Source organism: Bos taurus, chromosome 6 (assembly GCF_002263795.3).
Source record: "Bos taurus isolate L1 Dominette 01449 registration number 42190680 breed Hereford chromosome 6, ARS-UCD2.0, whole genome shotgun sequence".
In the NCBI taxonomy this organism is placed as follows: Eukaryota; Metazoa; Chordata; class Mammalia; order Artiodactyla; family Bovidae; genus Bos; species Bos taurus.
This window is the reverse complement of record NC_037333.1, coordinates 84,277,473-84,294,611: the sequence shown is the minus strand read 5'-3', so window position 1 is coordinate 84,294,611 and position 17,139 is coordinate 84,277,473. Positions and strand designations below refer to the sequence as shown.

The 17,139-nt window shown below is 38.6% G+C and overlaps 1 pseudogene; it reads left to right on the top strand.

Annotated features, from left to right (window-relative positions):
* Positions 1-6,345: 6,345 nt before the first annotated feature.
* Positions 6,346-16,913, top strand: LOC100847153 (UDP-glucuronosyltransferase 2B31-like; annotated as a pseudogene).
* The last annotated feature ends 226 nt before the right edge of the window (positions 16,914-17,139 follow it).

Here is a 17,139-nt window from a genome sequence, read left to right as displayed (position 1 = left end):
TATGTTTCCATAGTAGAAAATGTTTTTAAATCAAGCATATAGGCTTACAAAATTTTCTTCAAATCTATACAGGGGCACTTGTAATAGACAAAGGGTTGGTAGTCACTGTGCAATAAGAAGGACTACAAATCTCCAATGAAAAGTCTAGCACTCCAGTATGAAACTAAATGAAAAGTATGAACAGGAAATTCACAGAAGCAAAATGGTCAATGACAGATAAAAGGTGGTATGGAAAATTTGGGAAATTGAAATTGTCAACAAGTAATATTGCTACAAATAATTTGTAGAATAAATAATCTGGTAGGACTAACTTTGAGGAAGTATTGCCAACAAAAGTCCATCTAGTCAAGGCTATGGTTTTTCCAGTGGTCATGTATGGATGTGAGAGTTGGACTGTGAAGAAAGCTGAGCACTGAAGAATTGATGGTTTTGAACTGTGATGTTGGAGAAGACTCTTGAGAGTCCCTTGGACTGCAAGGAGATCCAACCAGTCCATTCTGAAGGAGATCAGTCCTGGGTGTTCTTTGGAAGGAATGATGCTAAAGTTGAAACTCCAGTACTTTGGCCACGTCATGTGGAGTTGACTCATTGGAAAAGACTCTGATGCTGGGAGGGATTGGGGGCAGAAGGAGAAGGGGATGACAGAGGATGAGATGGCTGGATGGCATCACCAACTCAATGGACGTGCATTTGAGTGAACTCCGGGAGTTGGTGATGGACAGGGAGGCCTGGCATGCTGCGATTCATGGGGTCGCAAAGAGTCGGACACGACTGAGTGGCTGAACTGAACTGAATATGGAAATACCATTTAAATAAAATTTATGCACACTGTTTTATATAGCAACTCATCATCTAGTTATGTGTCATGCAGAAATACTTGCACATGTTCATAATTACATACTGAATATTCCCACTAGCACTTAAATGGCTATCAATTTGTGAACACACTTATCTACAACATAGGTATGAGTTATACAGCCATGAAAGAAAACAGTTACTGCTAAGTCACTTCAGTCGTGTCCAACTCTGTGTGACCCCATAGATGACAACCCACCAGGCTCCCCAGTTCCTGGGATTCTCCAGGCAAGAACACTGGAGTGGGTTGCCATTTCCTTCTCCAATTCATGAAAGTGAAAACTGAAAGTGCAGTAGCTCAGTCATGTGCGACTCTTAGCAACCCCATGGACTGCAGGCTACCAGGCTTCTCCCACTATGGGATTTTCCAGGAAAGAGTACTGGAGTCCGGTGCCATTGCCTTCTCTGGAACAGTTAAATTATGGGCAATATTGTTAAATATTCTCTATTTCACATTACTAAACAAATATAAAGTTCCAGAAATTCTAAAAAAAAAGAAGCATGACTTCCAATGACTTCCAAAGAAGCATTCTTTGGAAATAAATTTAAACATATTTTATGTAAATATATGTAAATTTGTACACCACAGAGGAAATGATCTTTAGAATACACTGAATTTCCAATAACATCCACGTGTTCAAGGCAGTTTTAGAAAAGGCAGAGGAACCAAGATCAAATTGCTAACATCCACTGTATCATCAAAAAAGCAAGAGAGTTCCAGAAAAACATCTATTTCTGCTTTATTGACTATGCCAAAGCCTTTGACTGTGTGGATCACAATAAACTATGGGAAATTCTTCAAGAGATGGGAATACCAGACCACCTGACCTGCCTCTTGAGAAACCTATATGCAGGTCAGGAAGCAACAGTTAGAACTAGACATGGAACAACAGACTGGTTCTAAGTAGAAAAAGGAATATGTCAAGGCTGTATATTGTCACCCTGCTTATTTAACTTATATGCAGAGTACATCATGAGAAATGCTGGGCTGGAAGAAGCACAAGCTGGAATCAAGATTGCCGGGAGAAATATCAATAACCTTAGATATGCAGATGACACCACCCTTATGGCAGAAAGTGAAGAAGAACTAAAGAGCCTCTTGATGAAAGTCAAAGAAAAGAGTGAAAAAGTTGGCTTAATGCTCAACATTCAGAAAACTGAGATCACTGCATCCAGTCCCATCACTTCATGGCAAATAGATGGGGAAACAGTGGAAACAGTGGCTGACTTTATTTTTCTGGGCTCCAAAGTCACTGCAGATGGTCACTGCAGCCATGAAATTAAAAGACACTCCTTGGAGGGAAAGTTATGACCAACCTAGACACCATATTAAAAAGCAGAGACATTACTTTGAAAACAAAGGTCCATGTAGTAAGGCTATGGTTTTTCCAGTGTTCATGTATGGTTGTAAGAATTGGACTATAAAGAAAGCAAAGCACAGAAGAATTGATGCTTTTGAACTATGGTGTTGGAGAAGACTCTTGAGCCTTGGACTGCAAGAAGTTCAACCAGTCCATCCTAAAGGAAATCAGTCATGGGTGTTCACTGGAAGGACTGATGTTGAAGCTGAAACTCCAGTTCTTTGGCCACCTGATACAAAGAGCTGACTCATTGGAAAAGACCCTATTTCTGGGAAATATGAGGGCAGGTGGAGAAGGGAATGACAGAGGATGTGATGGTTGGATGGCGTCACTGACTCAATGGACATGGGTTTGGATGGACTCTGGGAGTTGGTCATGAACAGGGAGGCCTGGCATGCTGCAGTTCATGGGGTCACAAAGAGTCAGACACGACTGAGCGACTGAACTGAACTGAACTGAACTGAATTTCCAATGAAAACAATTTAACTTTTTATTCTATATACTTCTTCATTACTTGACCTTTCACAATAATCCTTTCATTTATTTATTTTGTGATATTAAATAATTAGTGAAATAAACATATAGATTCAAAATATTCAGTTATTAAGATATTAAATCATAAGATTTTCATATCATGTTATCAGTGTATTAGTTTCACTCAGAATCCTTGAACTGAGGACTTCCCTGTTAGTCTAATGGGCTCCCCAGGTGGCTCAGTGGTAAAGAATTTGCCTACTGATGCAGGAGACCTAGGTTTGATCCCTTGGTCCGGGAGATCTCCTGGAGGAAAAATGACAATCCACTCCAATATTCTTGCCTGGGAAATCCCATTAACAGACAAACCTGCTTGGACACAACTGAGTGACTGAGCATGTACTTACACTGGTGGTCCAGTGGTTAAGACTCCAGCTTCCACTGCAGGAAGCACATGTTCAATCCCTGGGCTGGGAATAAAGATCCCCATCCCACATGCTGGGGCCAAAAGTAAAATAAATTCTTTTAAAAAAAGCTACTGGAAATTTGGCATACTATCCAATATGTCAAACAATGACTCTTTCTTTTTTTTTTTTAGAACACCTTATATTTATAATTCCAATAGTTTTTGAAATCTTAACTCACATAGTCTACTGATTTTACTGTGGTTTAACAGCAGTATTATATGAATTTTACAATAGTTAAGGGACCTCTGCTGGATTACATCTATACTTATAATAGTGTTTTTGAGTCATGACTACAAATACTCTGCCAGCTCTCCCATCAAGTAATTCCCTCTCTCTTGAACTTTAGTAAATCTAGATGCTGTCTCACAAATGTTTCAGACTAACCTCCAAGGCTCAGTTACAGAACACAACACAGATCTCTCTCTGCCTCTCTGTCTTGGTCGTTCAGCCTGTCTATGTCTCTATCTGTCTATCTATCTATCTATCTCACTATCTCCATTTCATCTCTCTGTCTGCCTACTCACCATGGAGGTCTGTAACACACTCAAAGTTTCCATGAGAAGTGACCACTTGTGGAAAGATACATACGAATGCCTAAGAAGTCCCAGTAGTTCCAGCCCTCCAGCAATTTGAGTCTTTTAAAAGCAATCACCAGAGGTCCTCATGCTTATAGTCCCAGAGAAACCTATTACAAGAATCACCTGAATGAGCCCCACCAACACTCAGAACTATGAGAGATAAAAATAAAATAAATATTTCTCTTCTAAGGACAGTTTTTTGCACTAATACATAACCTAAACAATAATCATGCTTTTATTATAATATCATAGTGATGATATATCTTAATAATGGGAAACTGTTAATGTTACATTTTGAAAGTAACTGTAACCCAGAAAAGGGAGTCACCATACCATAATGGTTAAGAGGTTGCACTCTGAACACAGACAGTGTGGATTTAAGTCACTGAAAAATTACTACATGAATTGCAATATTCATAGCAGCACTATTTACAATAGCCAAAACATGGAAGCCAACTAAGTGCCCAACAACAGATAATTGTCTTAAGATGTGGGATGTATATACAAAGGAATATTACTCACCCTTAGAAAGAATAAAATTTTGCCATTTGTAGCAACATGGATGAACCTAGAAAATAAAATTCATAGTGAAATATGTCATTCATAAAAATACTATATCACTTATATGTGAAATCTAAAAAGTAATACAAATGTATCTATATATAAAACAGAATCAGATTCACAGACATAGACAATAAATTTATGATTACCAAACTGCAGAAGGGGAAGAACAAATTAGGAGTACAGTGCTACAAATATAAACTATTAAACATAAAATAAGCAATAAAAATCTATTGACTAGCACAGAGAATTATACCCAATATCTTGTAATAAATGATGATGAGTATAATCTACAAAAAATCCTGAATCATGATGCTATGCACCTAAAACTCAGACAAAATTATAAAACTACACTTAGAGATACATAGAGAGATAATAGATAGGTTTACATTACAAACCAGGGGCTATTAAACCATGGCCTCTGAGCCAAATCCTGGTGGCACCCATTTGTTATTCTACCAGTGAGGCTAAATTTATATAACACAAAATTCACCTTTTTAACCATTATAAATTGTATAATTCAGTTAATGAATTACACGATGTGCAACTATCACCTCTAGCTAGATCTGGAGTCTTTTCATCTCCCAAAAGCAGCTATGTAGTTACTTCCCACTCACTCATTCCTCAGCCCTAGCAAATTGACATCTACATTCCGTTGAATATATTAAAGAAGCAGAATGTAGAGAAATTTCACAACACCTTGAACCTCCCTCTTCTTAAATGGCAGCATGACATATTCCATGGGCCAGCTCTTACCTGAAACAAGAATAACTAATGGAAATTGTGTTTTAAACAGCTATTTAAAGTGTCTAGAAATTTTCCTGAAGACATACAGTAAAGACACATTTATTCCAGAAAAAATTACAACAGTAAAACCACCAAAATCCTGTGCTATTTAAACCTCAAATTTTTCCCTCTCTCACTATCCTTAGTCAGAAAAATAGATTCCACTCTAAGTAGGTTCAGAAAGAACACAAAGCTCGCACTCCTACAATTCCTTTTGAGTGCTATAGTATCTCCTTAGAAGGGTCAAGCCACTTGAATTCCACACACACACACACACACACACACACACACACACACACATATATCTCAGCTGTGTGTTACAGAGGCTAAGTTCCAGGCAAGAGTGGTCAACGAGGTTCTCCCTTCTTCCACTCTGCTGCTGCTGCTGCTGCTAGGTCGCTTCAGTCGTGTCCGAATCTGTGCGACCCCATAGACGGCAGGCAGCCCACCAGGCTGCCCCATTCCTGGGATTCTCCAGGCAAGAACACTGGAGTGGGTTGCCGTTTCCTTCTCTAATGCATGGAAGTGAAAAGTGAAAGTGAAGTCGCTCAGTCGTGTCCCACTCTTAGCGACCCCATGGACTGCAGCCTACCAAGCTCCTCTGTCCATGGGATTTTCCAGGCAAGAGTACTGGAGTGGCTTGCCATTGCCTTCTTCCACTCAGCCACACTCAAAGGGTAAAGATTCTATTTAGGTACAACATATTGAGTATAGTGAATTGCAGATAGTCATTTCCTCAGCTCATTCATAGAATGCAGCTTCCATGATGAAAGAGGCAAACTAAAAATAGACACTATTATTTACACCTAAAAGAAGGATGTAACAGAGAGAGCAGTGTGCCACTGTCCATATCCCCAGCTCTGGAAGCCAAGGTTCAGAGAGTTTGATCAGAGGGAGATTCGAAGCATAAAACACAGAGCCCCAACCTAGTCTCAATGCATTCATTTTATTTGAATCAGATTGTGGGAAGGTCGGGGCTTCCCTGATAGCTCAGTTGGCAAAGAATCTACATGCAATTCAGGAAAACCCCACCTTGACTCCTGGGTAAGGAATATCCCTTGGAGAAGGGATAGGCCACCCACTCCAGTATTTTTGGGCTTCCATTGTAACTCAGCTGGTAAAGAGTCCGCCTGCAATAAGGGAGACTTTGCTTTGATCCCTGGGTTGGGAAGATCCCCTGGAGAAGGGAAAGGCTTACCCACTCCAGTGTTCTGGCCTGGAGAATTCCAGGGACTACAGTCCATGGGGTCACAAAGAGTCAACATGACTGTGCAACTTGCACTTAGTGGGAAGTTCACACCTATGAGTGCCCACAAGCTATGAACAAATTTGTTGCTAAGAAGCTAAGAAGAAGCTGGTTGCTTCATGACAGATACAAGCTAAACCACTGGGAAGTTACCAGAAACCCTAGAAAACCAATGGCAGACACAGCTGAGAAGAGACTTTCTGAGGTCAGAACACACATCAGACACTGACTTCCAAAGCATCCCTGCAAAAAAAATCTGAACTTTTTGGGGTCAGATGCTGGAGCAATTTATACTTCCAAGATATTATCCAAAACTATAGCACAATCACCCAACAACTGGTGAGGGCTAACAGTTAAAAAAAGAGACAGTCAAAAGGAGTGTCCCACTATAACTGCTGTCAGCCCAGGGAATGTGAGTATGCCCAAGACTGCACTCTCCAAGTAGTCATATCATAGCTTTAACATAGTAGAGGAAAAAGACTTCACTAAAATAGTCCATTCAGTTACTGAACAAATAGCAGTAAAAATACATGGACCTGCAGAGGATCAATATTCAGACTTGCTATACTCTTATTATATAAATGTTACAGTTTAACAAATATTTCGCCATACATATAAATAAAAATGGAAATGTGACCTCCATGTGGGGGAAAAAACACAGTACAAACTGACTAGGAGAGAGACTAATTGTTCAAACAGGGAAAAACTTCAAATTAGCTATTGTAAATTGTATTCAATGACCCAAAGGAAACTATGAGAAATGCAAAACACTCAAATAAAAGAAATTATAAACTAAATATATACATTGATGTGTGTGTGTGTGTGTGTGTGTGTGTGTGTATACATATATAAACAGTCACAGGCTTCCAAGGTAGCACTAGTGGTAAAGAACCCAACAGCTAATTCAGAAGACATGAGAGATGTGCATTCAGTCCCTAAATTGGGAAGATCCCCTGGAGTAAGGGCATCAAACCCTCTCCAGTATTCTTGCCTGGAGAATCCAATGGACAGAGGAGCCTGGCAGGCTAGAGTCCATTGGGTCACAAAGAGTCAGACATGACTGAAGCAACATAAGAGGCACACAAGCAAATGACCATGAGGCCATTGTGAATCCTTATATTACACCAAAATGGAGGGCTCTGAATTCCTAAAAGCATGCAACCCACCTTCAGTAAACCATTCTTAAGATGTAAAGAGAAGTATAAATTAATGTCCCATCCAATTGAATCTATAAGTCAGAGATTGTTGTTTCTCAGCCATTCAGTCATGTCTGACTCTTTGTGACCCCATGAACTGCAGCATGCCAGGCTTCCTGTTCTTCACTATCTCCCAGAGCTTGCTCAAACTCATGTCCATCAAGGTGGTGATGCCATTCAACCATCTCATCTTCTATCACCAACTACTCCTCCTGCCCTCAATCTTTTTCAGCATCAAGGTCTTTTCCAATGAGTCAGCTTTTCACCTCAGGTAGCCAAAGTATCAGAGCTTCAGCTTCAGCATCAGTCCTTCCAATGAATATTCAGGGTTGATTTCCCTTTAGGATTACCTGGTTTGATCTCCTTGCTGTCCAAATGACTCTAAAGAGCCTTCTCACAGTTGAAAAGCATCAATTCTTGGATACTCAGCCTTCCTTACCATCCAACTCTCATATCCATACATGACTACTGGAAAAACCATAGCTTTGACTATATGGACCTTTGTCAACAAAGCAATGTCTCTGCTTTTGAATGTGTTGTCTAGGCTTGTCATAGCCTTTCTTCCAAGGAGCAATCATCTTTTAATTTCATGGCTGCAGTCACTACCTACAGTGATTTTGGAGCCCAAGAAAGTAAGAGATACAACGTAGGGGATAGAAATCATGTTTTCAAAAGTATCAAATGAAAATTTTAGAGTTGAAAATTACAATACTGGAAAAAATTCACTAGAAGGAGTCAGTAGTCAAGTTGAAGCCACAGATGAAAAAGCCAGCAAATTCAATATAGATCAATAAAATAATACAATCAAAAGAACAGAGATAAAAAAGAATAAAGAGAAATGAACACAAGGGCAGCAAATTGTGGGACATAATCCAATACACTAACATACACAAAATAGGAGTGCTGTAAGAAAGATAGGCAAAGCAAAATCTTCAAAAAATAATGGCAGAAAACATCCGAAATATGATGAATGATATCAGTCTACATATCCCAGGGTTTCAATCAATTCCAGGCAGGATAAACATGGGAGAGTCATACACAGACACTAGTGAAATGTTGAAAGCTAAAGATAGAAAATCTTCAAGCACTAATAGAAGATAATACAGCCATACCAGTAAACTCCAATAAGATACTACTTATATCTCATCAGAAACAGTGGATGCTCCATGGCAGTGAGATGATATATTCAAAGTGTTGAAAGACAAAACCATCAGCCAAAAATTCTATGTCAAACAAAGCTGTCTTTAAAAACTGAGGGCAAAAACCAGATAGTACTTTGCCCATCCTACCCCCAAAAGTCCCCGCCACCACCACCACCCACTGTCTCCCCTGTGTCCAGAAGATCCTCTGGTGGAAACGATAGCTATCCACTCCAGTATTCTTGCCTGGAGAATCCTAGAGGAGCCTGGCTGGCTATGGTCCACAGGGTCATAAAGAATCAGACACGACAGAAGCAACTTGCCAGGCACGTGCATATTGTATATTGTACATGCACATATATGTTTCCTTTATCAAAAAACACTTCCAAACATCTTTGGCTAAAACACTCCAAGCTCTTTTCCAAAAATTACCTAATATATGCATTTGACAATATTGTCACTTCCTCTCAGATTTTTTGTTTGTTTGTTTTTGTTCTCCTTTCAGGAAGACCCACTACAACATATGAGACAATGATTGGAAGGTGAAATATGGCTCATTTGAGCCTACTGGGATTTAGAATTTCCTCTCCCAGTGCTACCAAATTTTGAATTTGATGGAGGCCTCCTCTGCAAACCTGCCAAATCTCTGTCTAAGGTATTCCCATTTTGCTTTGTTTACTTTGCATTTTCAATAGAAATAATTCTGCATTCTTAATTTAGAATGCTTGATGAGAGTGAGTTGGATGTGTAAAGCTTGATAAAACTACCAATTAGAAACTCAAAGAAATTCCTATACCAACTCAAGTATCTGAATTTAATTATCATTACAGAATCAAATGGGATACCTGGGAAACTTTGAGAATATATGAAAAAAATGAAAGTCTTCATTATTCAACACATAATAAAATATATGACATTCATTAAAAGAATAATTGTACAATGATTAGCATATTCCAGAAGTAAGTGCTAATATAGAGAAATGGTGTTAAGCCAGCTTGTGCCACTTGGCACTCTACCTGGAAACTCAGAATACAAGAAAGTCATAAAAACTTCATTCTCAGTATCATAATATGGAAATTCCTACCCTGGTGGCTCAGATGGTGAAGAATCTGCTTGCAATGCAGGAGACCTGGGTTCAATTCTCAGGTCGGGAAAATTCTTAGAGAATGGAATGGCAACCCACTCCAGTATTCTTGCCTCAGAATCCCATGGACTAAGGAGCCTAGCAGGCTGAAGTCCATGAGGTCACAAAGACTGGGACACGACTGATTGACTAACACTTTCACTTTCACACATGCTATTGAAATATCCAGTAGGAATTATGGAAATTATCTCTGAAGCACTGACAAGTCAGGTGAAATCTTAAGGATGTTCAGGAATAAGTAAAAGGGATAGGGTAGGGGTGGAGGAAAACATGAAAGAAAAGCAGGTAGAATAGTAATGACAGTTTCCAAGAAGTTCAAGCTTAGTCTAAATGGGAAGTGGCTGAGTAAGAGGCAGATGATGTTGAAGAGATGAGTTGAAGAGAGATCATCATAAGGAATTTGAAAGATCTAATAGAAGAATTAGGAGAAAGTTAAAGAGTTAAGAAAGGAAGAGATAGGATCACATTCTCATGGCTATTTGAGGAGGCCTTACAAAAAGCTGTGAAAAAAGAGAAGCCAAAAGCAAAGGAGAAAAGGAAAGATATACACGCTTGAATGCAGAGTTCCAAAGAATAGCAAGGAGACATAAGAAAGCCTTCCTCAATGATCAGTGCAGAGAAATAGAGGAAAACATTAGACTGGGAAACACTAGAGCTCTCTTCAAAAAAATTATAGATACCAAGGGAACATTTCATGCAAAGATAGGCTCAATAAAGGACAGAAATAGTATGGACTTAACAGAAGCAGAAGTTATTAAGAAGAGGTGGCAAGAATACACAGAAGAACTGTACCTAAAAGATATTCACGACCCAGATAATCACGATGGTGTGATCACTCACCTAGAGTCAGACATCCTGGAATATGAAGTCAAGTGGGCCTTAGGAAGTATCACTATGAACAAAACTAGTGGAGGTGATGGAATTCCAGTTGAGCTATTTCAAATCCCAAAATAAATGATGCCATGAAAGTGCTGCACTCAATATGCCAGCAAATTTGGAAAACTCAGCAGTGGTCACAGGCTGGAAAAGGTCAGTTTTCATTCCAATCCCAAAGAAAGGCAATGCCAAAGAATGCTCAGACTTCCACATAATTACACTCATCTCACACACTAGCAAAGTAATTCTCAAAATTCTTCAAGCCAGGCTTCAGCAATACGTGAACTGTGAAACTCCAGATGTTCAAACTAGATTTAGAAAAAGCAGAGGAACCAGAGACCAAATTTCCAACATTTGCTGGATCATCAAATAAATAACAGAGTTCCAGAAAAACATCTATTTCTGCTTTATTGACTATGCCAAATCCTTTGACTGTGTGGATCAAAACAAACTGTAGAAAATTCTTCAAGAGATGGGAATACCAGACCACCTGACCTACCTTTTGAGAAACCTACATACAGGTCAGGAAGCAACAGTTAGAACTGGACATGGAACAACAGGCTGGTTCCAAATAGGAAAAGGAGTATGTCAAGGCTGTATGTTGTCACCCTGCTTATTTAACTTATATGCAGAGTACATCATGAGAAAAGCTGGACTGGAAGAAGCACAAGCTGGAATCAAGATTGCTGGGAGAAATATCAATAACCTCAGATATGCAGATAACACCACCCTTATGGCAGAAAGTGAAGAAGAACGAAAGATCCTCTTGATGAAGGTGAAAGAGGAGAGTGAAAAAGTTGGCTTAAAGCTCAACATTCAGACAACTGAGATCATGGCATCTGGTCCCATCACTTCATGACAAATAGATGGGGAAACAATGCCAAACTTTATTTTGGGGGGGCTCCAAAGTCACTGGAGATGGTGACTGCAGCCATGAAATTAAAAGACGCTTACTCCTTGGAAGGAAAGTTATGACCAACCTAGCCAGCATATTAAAAAGCAGAGATATTACTTTGTCAACAAGGGTCCACCTAGTCAAGTTATGGTTTTTCCAGTAGTCATGTATGGATGTAAGAGTTGGACTATAAAGAAAGCTGAATGCTGAAGAATTGATGCTTTTGAACTGTGGTGTTGGAGAAGACTCTTGAGAGTCCCTTGGACTATAATGAGATCCAACCACTCCGTCCTAAAGGAGATCAGTCCTGGGTTTTCATTGGAAGGACTGATGTTGAAGCTGAAACTCCAATTCTTTGGCCACCTGATGCGAAGAGCTGACTCCTGAAAAGATCCTAGTGCCTGGAAAGATTGAAGGCAGGTGGAGAAGGGGACGACGGTGGATGAGATGGTTGGATGGCATCAGCGACTCTATGGACATGAGTTTGGGTAAACTCCCGGTGTTGATGATGCACAGGGAGGCCTGATGTGTTGCAGTACATGGGGTCACAAAGAGTCGGACATGACTGTGTGACTGAACTGAGCTGAAGATAATGTAAAGTATAGAGATGAGAAAATAATAAATCATTCAAATTATAATTTTTCTTAGTGTTAATAAGGAAGTGAAATACTAATGACTTATTTTTAAAAAGTATTCAGAACATCTCCCTGGAATAAGTTAAAGAAATTATTTAGCAGGACTATACTAATAAACAATTAAATATGAGTTGCTATGTTGCTATGTGGTCTTCTTCCAATAATCTATGTAGTAACCAATGACAATATTGATGAAGAGTCTAAGTCCAACACCGTTCCTCTTCACCACTGAGTATTGCCTCTGTCTCCTTTCTTTCCTAACTCATACACACAAGTGCACAAATACACATAACACTAGAAGACATTTACCTTATACCAAGACCTCAAGAATCTCAGGCATTAAGTCTGTTAAAAAATAGTCATTATTGAAAACACTATGGAGTTTCCTAAAAAGCTTAAAAATAGAATTTACATATAGTCCAGCAATTACTCTTCTGGGAATGTATTCACAAGAATTCAAATTAGGATGCCAACGAGATATTTGTACATCATGTTCATGAAAGCACTGTTCACAAGAGCCAAGAGGCTGAAGCAACCCGAGTGTCCCTCAACCAATAAAGCAATAAGCGATTATTCAACCTTTATAAGGAAATTCTGAAACACTACACATCTTGGATGCACCTTCCTCTGAGTGCCATAAGCCAGTCCAGAAGGAAAAGTACTCTAAAATTCAAAAGTATATGGCTTAGTCAAATTTGTAGAAACACAAAGCAGAGTGATGGTTGCCAGAGCATTTCTTAATGACATAGATTTTCAGTTTTGCCAGGTGATAAAGTTCTGGTTATTGGTTGCACAATCTGAATACACTTAACACTACTGAACCACACATTTAGGAATGGTTAAGATGGTAATATCTTTTAAAAATCTACAACTCTTTAGGGGAAATGCTTTCAATTTTTCACCATTGAGGATAATGTTTGCTGTGGGTTTGTCATATATAGCTTTTATTATGTTGAGGTATGTTCCTTCTATTCCTGATTTCTGGAGAGTTTTTATCATAAATGGATGTTGAATTTTATCAAAGGCTTTCTCTGCATCTATTGAGATAATCCTTAAAAAACTGGAAATAGAACTGCCATACGACCCAGCAATCCCACTGCTGGGCATATACACCGAGGAAAGCAGAATCGAAAGAGACACGTGTACCCCAGTGTTCATCACAGCACTGTTTATAATAGCTAGGACATGGAAGCAACCTAGATGTCCATCCGCAGATGAATGGATAAGAAAGCTGTGGTACATATACACAACGGAGTATTACTCAGCCATTAAAAACAATACATTTGAATCAGTTCTAATGAGGTGGATGAAACTGGAGCCTATTATACAGAGTGAAGTAAGCCAGAAAGAAAAACACCAATACAGTATACTAACGCATATATATGAAATTTAGAAAGATGGTAATGACAACCCTGTATGCGAGACAGCAAAAGAGACACAGATGTATAGAACAGTCTTTTGGACTCTGTGGTGGGGGGCGGGGGGATGATTTGGGAGAATGGCATTAAAACATGTATAATATTATATAAGAAACGATTCGCCAGTCCAGGTTTGATGCAGGATACAGGATGCTTGGGGCTGTTGCACTTGGATGACCCAGAGGGATGGTATGGGGAGGGAGGTGGGATGGGGGTTCAGGATGGGGAACACATGTACACCCATGGTGGATGCATGTTGACGTATGGCAAAACCAATACAATATTGTAAAGTTTAAAAAAAAATCTACAACTCTAATAATTCCAGACCATATCTGATTTTTCTCTCTTTAATTGTTTGCAGCAATCATTCCAATATTGGTTGCTATGCTATTGATCCTTTGTGATGAAGCAAATTCTTTCCTCCCAGGATATGGAAGAGTTTGCCAAGAGCTCTGGAGAAAAAGGTATTATGGTATTTTCTTTGGGGTCAATGGTCACTAACATAAAAGAAGAAAGAGCCAATATGATTGCATCAGCTCTTGCCCAGATTCCACATAAGGTAGGCAAAGTAGCTTAATAGTTAAAAACTATTTAATAACTTGTTTCAATAATGTAAAAAGTCAGATTACAGACAATTTCTGCAAGAAGGTAAACTACTATGACAGCTCCAACTTATCTCAGATATTTATAAAAGCCAAAATATACATGGCAAGTGCTACAGTAGTACAGTGTCTTTTATTAACAACACTGTGGATTAACATTATTATAAAGAAAAATATTTAAGAGATACTGTGTGAAATATAATGGGATTGTGGACTGAAAGGTAAATCACCAAATTCTGCTTTGTCATTTGTTCCTCTTGAATGAAGGACTCCTGAGGACAGTACACACACAGATGTTCTCAAGAGTTAAATTTTAACAGTACGTGCAGTAACACAATGATATTATGCAATAGTGATAAAAGTCTGGAATGCATTATGCAGATTGTATTTGCCCTGGCCCCTTTCATTTCCCCCAAATTTTAGAATAGCCCTATCAGTGTGCTTCTCAGGGTCCTGAACAGAGAAAGGATGGCCAGGGCTCCCCAAGTTGCCTCCAGATACCCAACCAGCGCAAAGACTTAGAAAAAGAGAAATATCGGCCTCCCTGGTTGACTGAACCCTGCCAAAGTCTGAAGCAGGAACATCAAAGAGAAAGTGAGAAGATGGGTCTTTGCCGTTTAGTTAACCCTGTGCATTGTAAGGTCTGGCCCTTAATGGACTCTGCTTCTAACCTGTCACATTGTCCCTCCTGATTGAGAAGGAAGAAAGGATTATAAGAAGGCATGAGGCACAAGGAAGACTGGCATGGAAAATATTTAGCAGCCACTTTCTCCATAAAATAGAGTGATACCTTATTTTCTAATGTATAAAATACCCCGGGGGTCTTTGGATATTTGTGAACTACTCTTTTAGTTTGACATCTGATATTGCAGTCTTCTCCTAATAACCTATGCTCTTTTTATTTTGCTGAGAAACTAAACTTACTTTATATTCACATAGCAAATAGAGGTTAAAAACAATAAATTATAATCCAGTGTATGAGAATTGATTGGGAATTCCAAAACTGGTACCTTACTTTGTAGAAAGTAAGAAACTTCACTTTCACTTTTCACTTTCATGCATTGGAAAAGGATATGGCAACCCACTCCAGTGTTCTTGCCTGGAGAATCCCAGGGACGGGGGAGCCTGGTGGGCTGCTGTCTATGGGATCATACAGAGTCAGACACGACTGAAGCGACTTAGCAACAGCAGCAGCAGCAGCATAGAAACTAAATGATTGCTACTTTCAATGCTTTGTGTTTGTTGTTAAAGCATTCAAGGTCAGCTGAATAAATTTTATTATCATGAGGTTGGATATTTTCAATAACCTTATTCATATGTATAAATTACCAACAAGCTCTTCTTTTCTAAATTTAAACTATTTCCAAACCTAATAAATGTGGTAATACTCTGGGTTCATGACAAAACTTGCTAGTTTTTATTTTTTTGGAAGTAATGCTTACAATCTGTAATCTAAGAAGGTATGCTTTCTAAGTAGCATTAACTTATTATTGCTAAATTATAAATGAACAGAAAGTTATTTCTCTTGAATGGCTAATTACACATGCATTTTCCTTGTATATCAAAAGAGTAAAATATATCTATGAAAAGATATATTAACAAGTGAATATAAGTTAACTCTTTTCTGTAGCATGTCAGTGAGTATCATATTTGAAAACGACAGTGTATTAAAGTGAAGTCACTCAGTCGTGTCCAACTGTTTGCGACCCCATGGACTGTAGCCTACCAGATTCCTCCATCCATGAGGATTTTCCAGGCAAGAGTACTGGAGTGGTTTGCCATTTCCTTCTCCAGAAGATCTTTCCAACCCAGGAATTGAACCTGGGTCTCCCTCATTGTAAGCAGACACTTTACTGTCTGAGCCACCAAGGAAATATATATATATATAATGAACATCTAAGCATTATAAAACTTATGAATTCTGAAACTTTGTCAATAATGTGTGTAAAACTATGAGGGTTGAGGGTAGAAGACATAAAATTTAAGAAATTAAGAAAACTAAGAAAATTAAATATAAAAATTAAGAAATTTAGAAGAAAATAAAATAAAGCAATAAAGTATATAGATTATTAGAAATTTCCCAGTCTTTTTATATTAGAATAAAGACCATCTAGCAATTTTTTTAAATATCTAAATTTGGCATTGAAAATTTCTTTTGTCTATGCCATCATGTGTAGAAATTCATGATTATATTCCATACCTGACTGAACATAGTAATAAGTATGTAAAATATGGGTACTTCTACTAATGTCAGTGCATTAGTAGTTGTCATGACTTAAGAGCTCTTGTACTTGTTTCCTGACACACCATGTGGAAGACATTCAACTAGTTGTCTTTTAATCTCTTCAGAATTCTAATGCTATAACTTTAAACTCACTGAATAAGGTATTTCCTTTACCCCAACAGGTTCTACAGAGATACAATGGCAAGAAGCCAGACACCTTAGGACCCAATATTTGGCTGTGTAGCTGAATCCTCCAGAACGACCATCTTGGTAAAAATTGGCAGAACAAATGCTATAAACATGAATAACAGCTGAGCAGAGTGATAGTACTTCATTAGGAAACAAACTTATCAACTGTTTATTATTGAAACACTCAAAGAGAAAACTTTAGCTCTGTATTTTCACTCCCAACCCTAGAAGGGGAAAGGAGAAAATGTGACAGTTGGCACTGTATTATAACTGGTCATGTCCCTTATGTTCAAAATAAAAAAATATCTTTACTTTGCCTGTAATTACTTCTCACAGTGAAATATTCAGTAGCTTCATGAATTATTGTTCTATATCTGAATTCTTTCCTTATATCTCTTTTTTCTCCTGTGTTCAGTTCAGCTGCTCAGTTGTGTTTGACTTTGTCACCCCATGGACCGCAACATGCCAGGCTTCCTTGTCCATGACCAACACC